Genomic DNA, 12,426 nt, shown 5'->3' with positions numbered 1-12,426 from the left:
TCTTGGTACAGACCAAGTTAACGAAACGGCCATGAGAGCACCAAGACGAAGGCGGCTAAATAGATAATGTTAACGGTGGCAAATGTTCACCAAGAAATGCATCGCAATTAATTTAATAAACTCTAGTTGATTACTAATATAATCAACTCTCAATTAATATAATCAACCCCAAAGCGCAGATGCATTTAAGTGGATAACTGCAAGGGCGCCGCCATGTTGCTACTCTGTGCAGGCGCGCAGACGCACATCACAAGATCCTATTCAGACGAGACGCGCAGCCAAAGCGATCCCGAGTCTCCTTCGCTATAGTGGCGCCATCTAGTTCAAGTGACTGCAAATGCATCACTTGTGCGTATTTTTATGCAACAGTATCGGTACAAGATTATCGGTGGAAGAAGGGGCCCTAGCGTGCGTTCTATGGAGTGTGAACCCGTTGAAGAAGAGTGGTTTGAGTCGTAGGCGAGGCACATGGGATGGATTAGAGAGTTCAGAACAAAAGAAGGATAAGCTATCGAAGCAGGTAGGAAGCTGGCAAACAAACTCAAAAGTGAACAGAAGCGATGAAGGGGGTAGAACATAAGCGAGCCAAAATAGAAAAGAAATTGGGCGCTCTTCCTCCAGGCTATGGTGGTCGCTTCGATGCGAGCATCACAAACTGGGCCGGCGAGGAAGCGGGAAAAGGGGAAGCAGCACTGTCAAGCCGGAAAACATTGACAAACATGTCAGTGATAACTGTCGGCATCCGCTGCGTGATGGCCGCGGAAGCCGACAACAAAGCTCACATTGATAAATATCCTACCTATCTTGAAAATAAAAGAAAGAAAAGGAAAAGAGACGCGATGAATTCCCATAACAAACTTTCTTAACCCTTAGTGCTAACTTTGTTTTTGCACGACTCCGTTGTTTGTATCGTTTTCCTACTTCCACCATTCTTCAAATTGCCTCTTACTAATCTCTATTGCGGAAATGTTTACTTTCCCCCTGCTCTCGCTGAACCCAAGGTATTCAAGGTGGCCAGTGGTGCTTAAATCAACTGCTGGGCAGATATCTTCACATTCTAATAGCTTTACCACAGCAAACACATCCTACGAAACACGCAAGCAGCTATTTCATGTCTAAAAGATGTCTTGAACGGCTAATTCAAAAGTTTATTAGCTGTCTTGATCAAGACATTTTGTAGCCATGGACGCCTAGAAGTACTTCAGTAAGCCCTGCTAACGTTACGCTAAAAGTTGGCTAATGGACAGCTTGACAAACAGCTGAAGACTTCGTTTAAACATACTCTCAAATTTTTGCAGCAGTTGTTACAGTAACACGGCGTTTGCCCACAGTAACAATTTATTTTATATGAGGCACGGACATCAGAAAAAAAAGAAGTTTATATTGTCGGATAGAGTGGTTCAAAGGTAGTTGCAGATGTGAACCATGGGAGTAGTGTAGTACAGCCTCATTGGTCAATTAGGGCGTTTTACTTAGACCAATCAATTGAATGCCTCCTGTCAGAAATATTTTGCAAATAAAACGAGCTGTATTGTATGCTGATATCATGCCAATGTTCTGCCCATTGATATCATGCCCATTGACCTAAACAAGAACACCTGTGCATGAAACACGTCATTATTGACAAAACTTTGCCTTGCTGGGTCTCCACCAAATTGAAATAGTTCCTAGCAGCGAAACATTTTGTCAGTGGTGCTGCAGTTCAGGTAAAAATTACAGGATTTCAGCTAAGGGGGCACAATAGCCTGACATCAGTATACGAACCGGAACGCTGTGCTGCAATGAATTAAGAAATAAAGGATAGTACACATCTGGAAAAACACTCTGCGAACCACTCTAACTGGCAATATAAATATTTTTTTCTGATGCTCATGCTTTATTTAAAAGTAAGTAGTAACTTTGTGGGTGCCCCTTTTAAGGTAACGCCACATGCTCGTACAGCATCACTCTGAAATAATGGGCAGTTTTTCGATACACCATCCATTAGCGAATGCCTTGCACGTTGCATGTTACCGGAACTTAATGATAAATCATAATATGCTGTTATTTTTTTCATACACGATGAGTTTTTTCATGCATAAAAGATGATTGCAAGCGAAAATGCAGCAAGACATCTACTTCACACCATGTGACATAGTCATACATTATTACCTGATAAATTAGAAAAGATGCAGAAAGTGTAATGAACAAGAGTGACAAATAGCAGCAAAGGTGATCATGGATAAATATTTAAGACGATTGCCGCCGCTGCCAAAGCAGGCCAGCCTTCGTGGGGGCGCACTGGCTGCCCAAACAAGCTTGCTGTCACAGACCACGCGTGAAGGTTCTTGTGGACATAGGAAAGCAATACCTGCATAGAAGAGGAAAAAAAGGTGAGGGAGGAAATGGGAATGTTGAAATTGGAACTTCAATTAGCAATATGCGCTATGTAAGAAGTTTGGCTCACATTAAAAATAAATTTAAGCACTCCTTTCTCTTAAATTACGGGTATCTTAAGGTATGTATGTGATGATGTTTAAAATTACAAGTATATTTCATGGAATATAGTTAATAAATTGCCGAGAAAAGTCAAAGTCCACCTTAAAATTTATATATGGTGTTTTGTGGCTAAAAAGCTACTTATCAACTCGTCAAACAAGTCTGAGAAGCGTCCTGCAAAATATAATCAGTTTAAAACAGTAATACACTCTGCAGGTAAATGATGTCGTAACATAACTAAAAAGTTAAATAGCGTTTTATATTCTAAACTAAAAGCAAGTTTGGCATTTTTCACTGCCTAGCTGTTGCCTTTTTTTTAAACTTTACCATGACACAGAACAGAGTAAGCAGGTAGCATGCAAAGGTGGACTGGTGATAAAGTAGTGTTCCAAAGCAACACTCCTAGCTGGATCAATCACCTTTGTTGACATATTTTCATGGGACTCTAATTGGCTTAGGGCAATCCTTCACACAAATGACGCTACATCTTGGATGATGCGTCATACAACATTGAAAGTATCTCATGATGTGATCAAACGATAACATTGCCCACTGTCTTGGAAGTGCTAACATGATGTTTGCGCGAGAAAGTGTAAAGTGATTCGTACAGGTAGCAAATTCATCAGTGCATCTACACCCTCCGGTAATTCTGAGCATCTACGTTGACTTCCTATTGAGAAGCCACTGCACACAAAAAGGTCTATTCAAGTAATGGTCCATGCTGAATAATTGCCCACCTTGTGAAAAGACAAATGTGGCAAGCTACTGGGCCAGGGCAAATAAATTGCTAAATTATGATAACACCTCCAATTATATTATTGAAATAGGTGACAAAAAATAGCAGAGGTAAAATTAGAGTTACGACAAAATTTTAAAAGCACCTCTGCAAACTGCTGGAACCCTCACCATCATGCCTGTTCTACACGCACATCAATTGTAGCAGCAAAGCATAGCGTTTACAGCACACACAAATATTAAATTAGATTCCTTGCTTATGCTGTACAGTAAATTCCTGTAAACAAACTAAATCATACAGAAAACATTTAGAATACAGATCTGATCACATACTGGTTTGAATACATTTGTGCATTAGGGAAGCAAGGTGTAATGTACACAGTTGTAGCAAAATTTCCTCACGTATGAAATAGTCATATGACACAACAGAGTTAATTTGTGAGTTCTCACATAGCAGTGACTACCTACACGTAAATTTTGTAAGGCTTAGGGAAAGTAATTATTAGTAGAACTGTGTATGTACTCTGGCACTGAGGAATTGGTTATAATAATGGCAGCTTATAAGGGACCAGTGCAAAAAACATTTCCGTTTGTGAGACATCATCATCATCAGCAGCAGCAGCAGCCTGGTTACGCCCACTGCAGGGCAAAGGCCTCTCCCATACTTCTCCAACAACCCCGGTCATGTAATAATTGTGGCCATGCCGTGCCTGGAAACTTCTTAATCTCATCCGCCCACCTAACTTTCTGCCGCCCTCTGCTACGCTTCCCTTCCCTTGGAATCCATTCCGTAACCCTTAATGACCATCGGTTATCTTCCCTCCTCATTACATGTTCTGCCCATGCCCATTTCTTTTTCTTGATTTCAACTAAGATGTCATTAACTCGCGTTTGTTACCTCACCCAATCTGCTCTATTCTTATCCCTTAACGTTACACCTATCATTCTTCTTTCCATAGCTCGTTGCGTCGTCCTCAATTTGAGTAGAACCCTTTTCGTAATAGTGAAGAAAAAACTAGGAATTGGCAAGAATCAGATGTATGCGTTAAGAGACAAAGCCGGCAATATCATTACTAATATGGATTAGATAGTTCAAGTGGCTGAGGAGTTCTATAGAGATTTATACCGTACCAGTGGCACCCACGACGATAATGGAAGAGAGAAGAGCCTAGAGGTATTCGAAATCCCAAAGGTAACGCCGGAAGAAGTAAAGAAAGCCTTGGGAGATATGCAAAGGGGGAAGGCAGATGGGGAGGATCAGCTAACAGCAGATTTGTTGAAGGATGGTGGACAGATTGTTCTAGAGAAACTGGCCACCCTGTATACGCAATGCCTCATGACCTCGAGCGTACCGGAATCTTGGAAGAACGCTAACATAATCCTAATCCATAAGAAAGGGGACGCCAAAGACTTGAAAAACTATAGACCGATCAGCTTACTGTCCGTTGCCTACAACGTATTTACTAAGGTAATCGCAAATGGAATCAGGAACACCTTAGACTTCTGTCAACTAAAGGACCAGGCAGGATTCCGTAAAGGCTACTCAACAATAGACCATATTCACACTATCAATCAAGTGATAGAGAAATGTGCAGAATATAACCAACTCTTATATATAACTTTCATTGATTACGAGAAAGCGTTTGATTCAGTCGAAACCTCATGCAGTCATGGAGGCATTACGGGATCAGGGTGTAGATGAGCCGTATGTAAAAATACTGGAAGATATCTATAGCGGCTCCACAGCCACCGTAGTCCTCCACAAAGAAAGCAACAAAATCCCAGTAAAGAAAGGCGTCAGACAGGGAGATACGATATCTCCAATGCTATCCACAGCGTGTTTACAGGAGGTATTCAGAGACCTGGAGGGAGAAGAATTGGGGATAAAATTTGATGGAGAATACCTTAGCAACTTGCGATTCGCTGATGATATTGCCTTGCTTAGTAACTCAGGAGACCAATTGCAATGCATGCTCACAGACCTGGAGAGGCAAAGCAGAACGGTGGGTCTGAAAATAATCCGCAGAAAACTAAAGTAATGTTTAACAGTCTCGGAAGAGAACAGCAGTTTACGATGGGTAGCGAGACACTGGAAGTGGTAAGGCAATACATCTAGTTACGGCAGGTAGTGACCTGGGATGCGGATCATGAGACTGAAATAACCAGAAGAATAAGAATGGGCTGGGGTGCGTTTGGCAGGCATTCTCAAATCATGAACAGCAGGTTGCCACTATCCCTCAAAAGGAAAGTGTTTAACAGCTCTTTGTTACCAGTACTCACATATGGGGCAGAAACCTGGAGACTTACGAAAAGGTTTCTGCTGAAATTGAGGACGACGCAACGAGCTATGGAAAGAAGAATGATGGGTGTAACGTTAAGGGATAAGAAAAGAGCAGATTGGGTGAGGCAACAAACGCGGGTAAGTGACATCTTTGTTGAAATCAAGAAAACGAAATCGGCATGGGCCGGACATGTAATGAAGAGGGAAGATAACCGATGGCCATTAAGGGTTACGGACTGGATTCCAAGGGAAGGTAAGCTTAGCAGGGGGCGGCAGAAAGATAGGTGGGCGGATGACATTAAGACGTTTGCAGAGACAACATGGCCACAATTAGGGCATGACCGGGGTAGTTGGAGAAGTATGGGAGAGGCCTTTGCCCTGCAGTGGGCGTAACTAGGCTGATGATGATGATGATGATGATGATGATGATGATGACTTTCTGCTTGACGTTCTTCGTTGCTGTGATGCCCACTCTACAGGCCGCATACTTGCTGGTAAGCTTCTTAGTTCTTTTCCTCCACTGTGAATCAATGTTTTTCCTGTACAGATACCTTAACACTCTCCCAGCCCATTACTTTCTCCCGTATTCCTCAATCTTTCTTCATAATCAATTTTACTGTGAGCTTCCCCCACTTCAAAACTAGTCCACTCTATATCGACCTTCACAGCTTCATTTGTAGTCTTCCCGTGAGCGCCCAATGCTAGGCGTCCCATTGACCTTTGCTTGCCATCGAATCCTGATTGTATGCCATGCGATGATGACGGTGATTATGATGATGATGATGATGATGATGATGTGGCCAACCCTTTGTATCGGGTCGACATGGCAAATGCGCCCAAGCCAGGATGATGCTCTACTGCCTACCTGTTAGAGCAAAGCAAGCACAGGTAGGAAAAATGAAAGAGAACACCAAAAGAAACAGAAAGAGAAGAAAGAGAAAAGGGGAGAACACGCCACACTGATGGGCAGTCATTGGTGTCCACCCGCAAGTGCCGCTCGCAGGCATTCGAGGCACCTTTTCGTCTCCGCGACTGCGGCTGTGTCTACACAACATGCAACGTCCTCTCCACTAGTCTGATCGAAGCCAAGTGCAACCTCCAGGGATAAACCGTGCGCTACAAATGGCCCAGTGCCCTCACACCGTAGCACTACATGTTCAATGCTATCGTCCTCTTTTATGCATCTCTTAGACACATTCTCTGGGAATGTCAGGTTATCCGCAGAGAAAATGATGTCTCCTCAGATGAAGCTGCGGCGTGGTGGACGGCCACGCTGAGCAGCTTAAACCACCGAGATCAACTATGGGCCATCCAGCAAGCCCGTGACGCGGCGTGCAGACAGCATCTCCGGACCTCATCGAGGCGGCTTAGACTCATGTCACGAATGTGCCGGATTTTCAATAAAGTTGTTACCACCGCCACCACCACCACCTTTCCGCATGCCCGACACAGCACATCACTCACATCATTGTTTATGCTAGCTTCGAAGGCGCACACGTGTACGGAGCGCACCAGCTCTTGTTTGAAAGAGCAACCTACTCCCAACGGAATTGTCATACAGATGCACCATGCCAATAGTGTTCTTGTGACGTCGGTACACAGCCAACGTCGACTTCGCTGCCATATTTCTCATCCAACGAGTTTCTTCTTCATCCCGCACTCGTTCCTGCGCCTCTTTTACCCAATCCACCGGTGAGTTTGCACAGATTGGTGTGCGAAACAGGCCGTATTTCCTTTCTATGTTGTATAAGCGCCTCACCCACGGTGTGCGCATGCATGTCACTGTCAAGTGGACAAGTACGCGCCGCACCCACCACTCTCGAAGCATGTCGAGCAGGCGGCCACGGTATGCTATTTTGCTGACCGCTTCTCGAGCCTCAAAGCTCGAACAGCCTAGGTCGCCCTATATAGCCTCGTTAGCCACCGCACCATGGCAGCCCAGAGCTATCCAACCAAGCTCTCGCTGGCACCACTTCAGCCACTCCCGCGTGGGTACCGAGAGGCAGAACACATCGTTTGCGAACATCAGCGCTGGAGCGTGAATGATTTTTCCATAGGTCGCGAACCATCACACACCGGCTGCAACCCCACAGACATCGGCAACGAAGGATGTAGTGCGACCGGAGTGCCTTCTGGCGGAGGATATGCTCATGGTGATCCAAATGATATTAGAACTCACAAGTATCTGTAAGCCGAGCACACCATCAGAGCTTCACCCCCTAACCTTATCTCGCCCTCATCCATGCATGGGCCCGCGAGGAGGACTACTGCAGATTTTTTGCAGTTAAAGCGGAGCCCAAGGTGAGTTATCTCTGCCCGACAGATGTTAAGGAGCACCAGCTGTAGTTCCTCAGGGCACTGTTCCATCAATACAAGATCGTCCGCAAAGGTAGGTAATCTACCTCTCTTATTCATGCACATTGTACTAAGCTTTAGCTGGAAACAGTAGGTTGGCCGCATGTAGAATATATAGCAGTGGGGATAGACGGAATCCCTGTCACTGCCCCCTCGTAACCTTGCCAGGTGCGGATAGTGCACCCCCAAAGTGAGAAATGGCAATGTTGTTTCTTTGCAGGCGCTGCACTCTAGATAGTAATGGAGCCGGGATTTCTATTGCAGACAGGAAGTCAAGAAGTGCAGTGTGTGGTACATTGTCATATGCCTTTTCTACATCTAGAAAGCAGCACAGGAGGGAGCGCTGATCTGTCTTGGCAATCGCCACACACTCGCTAAGCACAAACAAATTGTACTCCAGTCGCCGACTTGCACGGAAACCATTCCGCATTTCCTTAAGTGTTTTTCCTCTGCCCACCTGCTTATCCCCTCTTTTAGGATTAATGCAAACAGCCTGTAGAGCGCGCTGGTAAATTTTAGTGGACGGCATTCTTCAGTACGATGAACGTGGCCTCCTTTCTTCGGTATAAACAGCATACGGCCGAACGGCCAGTCCCTTGGGGTTGGCGCACTTTGAATGATCTCGGTGAGCGGTCCAGCAAGCTGTTTCTTCGTCTCCTTACCGAAACATTGAGGTACTCTCGCTGGCAGGCCATCCAGTCCAGTTGCTGTGCGGGATCTGACATGTTTCAATGCACGATCAATTTCCCCTCCTCTGGCTTGCCACAGCCCACCCAAACCCTCGTCTGGCAACTCCCTTGGAAAAGTCTAGTGCTCAGGCTGCAGCCTCGCTTCCCTCTTATTGGCTGCATGAGCGGCGCAGGTGGGAGGTGAAATGTTCTCAAGCTCCGTTATTGGTTCTCCGGTGTCCATATTTCGAAGCTGTGCAGAGCGCCTATTAGTGCAGTCCAAAGACTGGACATATCTCCAAAACTACTGCGGTGCAGGTTTATCTTTTGTTTTCATAGAGCAAAATAGGTGAGCAAAATATTTGGCGATCTTTGAATGCATCAGCGTTTGCCGTTTGTGTTTGAGGTCAAGGCAGTCAGCCCAGGCAACCGAGCATGCCTCTTTGTCTCCCTTCTTGACAAGGGATCGGTGTAGGCGGTTCACCTCCCGGCGGGCTTGCCATGCCGTTTTCGCTTCTGCATCCCACCAAGGTTTGCGCACTGCACGTGTACCGCGCTTTTCCCACTCCATATACCCTTCCATGACTGAGAGCAAGGCTGCCACAAAGTCATCGCAGCTCTCGGCCCTACTTCTCAATGCACTCGTCTCGAACTCATCCGCGACATCCGGAGCGGCTCGGCTGGTCAAGTGCTTGTCCCGTTTCTTTGGACACCGGGCGTGAAGCACCAAGTTACCCGAGCAGCTGAACTCAAGTAGCAGCCGGTTGTGATCGCTACCGAGGCTGTATAAACCTTCCTCGGCGCTGTCCACCTACCTAAGAAGGTTGTTAAGGCCTGTTGACACCAGGGCATAATCGATGGATGTGGAGCTGCCGCGGGCACACCAAGTTACCTGGCCACGACAGTGTGGTTCCAGATTCACCACAACCAGTTACATTTCTTCGGTCATTCGAAGGAAGAGGTGTCCGTTTCCATCTGTGAACCCACCCAATTCATTTATGTGCCATTAAAGCCCTCACAATGATGATCTGCCTATCTGTCGCCAACTTTCTTGCGTCCCTGAGGATGTGCTTCACCAACTGAGTGTTGGCAGTGTTATTTGTTGCCGGTAGACACATACACCACACGCACAGCGGTAGGCCTGAAAAGAACCTCCCCCAGGGCCCACAGATGATCCACATCATCATCTACACTTTTCCACTGCATATCCTTACGCCACAGTAGTCCAACGCCGCCACCCTTCCGATCATCTCCAGTTCGATTCTTGGCGGCCCAATTTTCGTGCTCGTTTCCGTCGCACACAAAATCGCTCTCATGGGGTTTAGCCTTCACTTGTGGACGCGGGTGCGGCATTGCTACGCGACACTTTTTTTTTTCAACCCCTACCCGATTTCCGTGGGCGAGGTCGCCGAAACGACACCCGGGCCGCGCGTCAATCGCGCCAAAAATCGCGCCACGTGGTTCCAGCTTTATCTAACATGTAACTGCACCGGATGGACGTCGATTCGCAACACGGTAAGTAGCTATCCTTAGGCGTGCGCGAAGGTCTCAGGAAGGCAGATTAAGTAGTGAGTATAGTGACACACTTCACTTCACTTCACTTTATTACCTCAAAAACCCCGGTTAGGGGGTATTACATAAGTTGTCTTTTTTTTTTCTTGTGCATTGCGTAAACGCCTGGCCCCACACGTTTATACTTGAGAACTTGGCGTGTAATGTATAATGTCCCCCTTAGCTTTGCGCTTAGTAGCGGTCACTGTCGCAAGGAACAGAAATAACACTTAATGTGGTAAGAAGCGACGAATGAAAATAACTACAGAGATGGTATAATTTTGTACATAGAGATGTAGGGTTTCAAAAGCAGGATAAAGTGCTCGAAATTCAGATGCAGCTGAATGACGAAGCTATTAGCGTGTACGCCTTGACTGAAACGTATGTTGTAGTGGGCTGTTCAACTCTTATCCTTTGTGTCTTCGTCATGTTTCACTATCACTCAATGTGTCTTTTTTCCTTTCCAGTTCTATGCACCTAAGCCACATACTCTAACGGAAACAACAGGAGTAAGTGTGGCGCCTTGTTGATAACTTAATTGCCCTTTGTTGCTACGAAGCACCACACCTGGCCATCATGTTCTATCAAGTGGCCCCCATTGCAACGACTTTGTTGCTGATGGACAGACGACCAAACAAGAAAGCGGATAAAGTATTTGAGGAATGCGTTATGTCCGCGGTAGCTGTAATAAAAGGCGTTTGGAACATGGAAAGGAGTTTATTTCAAAGGAGCTTGCGCGCAGCGCGGTTCGAAGTCATCTTTGGTTGCTCTCTGTCTTAGAGTTGCCCGGTCTTTGGGTGAAAAAATAGCGGAAGAATTCCGAAATCTAGCCAGAAAAGTTGCCCACTACGACGAACGCTTTAATGGGTAGTCAAAAAAAAGTTGCCACGTTGCGACAAACGAATAAGTGCCAATTTCTTACGCAAGAATAGTAAAGACACAAGCAAAAAGTCCTGTAGCTTCCTGTTTAAGGAATGGCAAACAAAAAGAACAGAGCAAAACAAATTTTGTCACCTATTATTGTGTCATAATTTACCGTTATGACAAACTCACATTCCTTGATAATTTTCGCCGGCGACTTTCGTGCTTTCTCATAGCCGAAGCAGTGTCGCCAGTTTCAGTACAATAAACTTGCTGCACGCCGTCCTTGCACCATTATGACTTCAAACGTTCCCATGTTAACTGTATGTCATCACACGCTTCTCTCCCTGGTGAGCAGCCGCATAGTCACATAGTCATTGACACCTGTAATGTAATGGCTGTCATGACGCGTTATCGCTCGTTGCAGTCGTTTCTGGCGCCAGGAACCATGGTCTTCGAGATTCTATGTAGAGGTAACCATCGCTCCGGTTGATATCGGGACACCACTCACTGCTTCCGTTGTACGAAGGGCGCAAAAGTATTTACTTTACCATTTGTTAATTCCTTTTACTCAGAAGGAGCTGTTTGGGCCTGCTGAATTATCTATCCATGACAGTCCCGGACTGCCCGACACGTTGATTTCAGCCAACGAGCATTGCATATAAAACATCTCGGGCAGTTTTGGACAGCCCCGGATAAGTCCAATACACCCACTGACCATATGGCGGCTAGACATATTTTCACCTCCTGAATTTGCTTGCAGAGCTTGCAAGACACAAAAGCATTGCCTTCAAGACCTGACGTGTGGGGCTGTTGCTTCGAGGGGGCCATCGTGGGGGAAGGGGGCGGGGGAGTGTGATACGGACACCGTCTATTCCGATTACCACCGCGAAAAATAGCCAGAGAGCAGCCAAGTCTCCAAGCCCGATGTCCGGTCGCCAGGAGTCTCTAAAAGTAGCAAATTTGGCAGCAAATCGACAAATCTTGCAACCCTGCTCTTTGTGGCTCCTGCTCTTCGTGCCTCTTCGAAGTGTCTGGGGACGAGGAGAAGGTGTGTCATTGGCGGATGGTGCGAGCGGAAGAAGGGGATCTCGTAGACATTGCAATTACTCCCCCCCCCCTTAGTTTTGCGCTTGGTAGCGGTCACTGTCGTGCCGACTTTCGCTGGGCGGGCGCCGTGTTTGGACCACACCTGTGGCTGGTTTTTTCCACCCTATCCACTGGCTGTGTAGGAAGTGCCGGTTCGGGAGCGTCATGTTTCTTTGATAATAGCCAAGCCATGTTGAAAGAAGCCTGAGGGCGACTGCCCTTAGCGGTGTCAGACGGCGGGCAATGTGCTCTTAAGCGGCGTAGCCGATTGAGGTGACGGCGGGTAAGCGTGCCGTTGATGTCGACCAGCCAGGACCTCGGGCTTATGCGTTCCTTCACGATGGCGGGGACCCACTCGGGATTTCGTTGAAGCTGGCGGGCAAGCGCTTGCTGTCCTTTCTCGAGTTT

This window comes from Dermacentor albipictus, chromosome 9 (assembly GCF_038994185.2).
Source record: "Dermacentor albipictus isolate Rhodes 1998 colony chromosome 9, USDA_Dalb.pri_finalv2, whole genome shotgun sequence".
Taxonomy (NCBI): domain Eukaryota; kingdom Metazoa; phylum Arthropoda; class Arachnida; order Ixodida; family Ixodidae; genus Dermacentor; species Dermacentor albipictus.
This window is presented reverse-complemented; position numbering follows the sequence as displayed.